Source organism: Scylla paramamosain, chromosome 21 (assembly GCF_035594125.1).
Source record: "Scylla paramamosain isolate STU-SP2022 chromosome 21, ASM3559412v1, whole genome shotgun sequence".
Lineage (NCBI taxonomy): Eukaryota > Metazoa > Arthropoda > Malacostraca > Decapoda > Portunidae > Scylla > Scylla paramamosain.
The window spans coordinates 22,775,767-22,778,266 of record NC_087171.1 but is presented as its reverse complement, the minus strand read 5'-3'; positions in this window follow the sequence as shown (position 1 = coordinate 22,778,266).

The window sequence follows — 2,500 nt, the reverse complement described above, 5'->3', positions numbered from 1 at the left end:
AGAAGACCATTGACTGCTGTAATCATGAGGGAGTGTTGAGGTTTAATATGGTTATATCAGGACTTCTGCAAGGTATGAAGTCCTCTTGTAATGCACGGAGATCAAATACACACCAAGCGTCATTTTTCTTATTGCAGCGAATATTTACACAAAGAGGTACGAATCTACTGAAAATATTTTTATCATTATTTTCTTTTTTGTCAAAGTGGATGATACGAATAATGTGTGGTAGATCAGTGAGCAGCGCAAGACACGGTGATTATCCTGGGGAGACTCCAATATTACCTGTTATCTTTAAATACTTCAGCATGCAAGTGGATTATGAACACTGACACCTGTACAATGGCCACCCCCATCCCTCTAATCTACGAATACTTCATGAGGATTAATCTCGCCGCTTCACTTACTTTTTTAATTTCAGTTCAGCTCCTCACCTGAATGACATTTTCTTTTACAAATTGTCTCTCTAATTCTAATTCTAATTGTCTCTCTAATAGTTCAAAGTAATCGAGCAATAGCTAATGAATCTACCTTTATCATAATGACAGGCTAAACACACAAAACATTACACCTGCTGAAGACCAAATCACCTTTATCCACCTTTCTTATTCCTTAGTCGCACTGTTCCCAAACAAATGTTCAGTAACACGTCATACAACAATTCTCAGGGTAAAGGTAAAATTTCTCCTACCAGGAAACTACAAGGTCTGAGCGCGTTAGTTAGGTTTACGTTGCGACACTTGGCAGTTGATACAATTTTACATGACCACACGGACTGAAAGGACACAATTCTCTTTCATTCTTTCATTCTACACTGTTATAGGAGAAACCTTTAGCTTGTTTCTAGCTGAATTTGTTTCTTTGATTTCTGGATGGCGTTAGCACATAAATATTCAGAATTGTACTCGTAGCATCTGGTGAATTTCGTTATCTGTGGCGTGGGGGACAGAGTCGAGGGTATACAGTGAATACTTTAAACTTTTTCCTATTTATTGTTAAATGGTTCAGAGATTTTCACGAACGCTTATCTTATCTTTCCTTTTTGCTACAAATGTTAACAAGAGAAAAAGCATACATAAAAAATTGAGAGGCAAGGGTTCAGCGCACGTGTGGGCGGCGGTGCAGGTGTCGACGAGTAGGCGACACACTCGGCGCAGCAAAATGGTGGAGGCTGACTCTCTTAGCCATGCCCACTCTGTTAAAGCTGTGGAGCGAGAACTGCACAGCCTTATCATGATGTCTCACTTGATGTATGACCAAGGAAGCTCAGGCTGTAGCGCGTCTGACTACAATGCAAGATTTCCCGAGTTCGAATCCTGGTTACGGCCGGGGTTTTTTTAGGACGATTGCTCGCTCCTAGGTTGACCAAGCATTAAAATGGATACCGGTTAGCTATAACTGGGAACAAAGCAAAGAACTGGCTACCCTACTCCATGTGCCGAGCCCCTATGCCAACGCTTATAATTAACCGCGGCTCACCTTTACTCTTTAATGATCGAGGACAATAAAGCCTTTCCTTGATGTATGACTGAGAACGGTGAAGTCGTGGTGAGGGAACAAAGCGTCTCTGAAAAGTATAGTCAGAATCCAATATAGTCTCTCTGAACGGGTTTACGTCAAGAGGAGGAAAAAAAAAAAAAAAAACTGCCGTAAGATAATAACACTCAACGGACTTATAAGTATCAAGGGCATAATATTTCTGAATGGCGGCGATTATAAGATTTTTCAAGACAATAATAGATCAGAAAATGCTGGATTCTCCGAGGCATGAAGGCTAAAAATATATATTATAATGAAAAGAAGATGGTAATGACTACACAAATGAACTCAGCATTGAAGAGAGAGAGAGAGAGAGAGAGAGAGAGAGAGAGAGAGAGAGAGAGAGAGAGAGAGAGAGAGAGAGAGAGAGAGAGAGAGAGAGAGAGAGAGAGAGAGAGAGCTGTGTTTATTACTTAATTACTGTTATGTTTTATGGGTACCATTGCTCACGGGAACAGAGGAAGTGCAGCTGACGTTAGTATGGAGTTCACGGCTTCATAACACCTTTTATATAACGCTACACACTGTTTATTCACTTTTTAATTTTTTTTTTCACAATAACGCTTCTTAACTACTCTTTATGCTTGTTCCTATTATTATCCATTACTGCTATTGCTGCTGTTGTTGTTGTTATTCATATGTACTACAGCGCAATAATATGGAAGTAAAGAGCAAGGTTTTTTTTTTCTTTGTTCCTCTTCTTTTCTTACCGGTTTTCCTGCATTGTTTCAGCGTCCGTGCGGGAGGAGAAAAGGAAAGAAGCAATAATAATGGAAGAGTGTGGATGGGTGGAAAAAACAACAACAACAACAATAATACTGCTCTAGTTCTCGTGTCTTTGTTCGTGATCCGCTTGTTGCGCATCCGTATCGCTTATTTCTTTTTCCGCTTCTCGTAATGTCATTTGTTTCATCACATTTTCTGGTCTTTCTCCGGTTTTCTTATCATCATTTATTCGCGG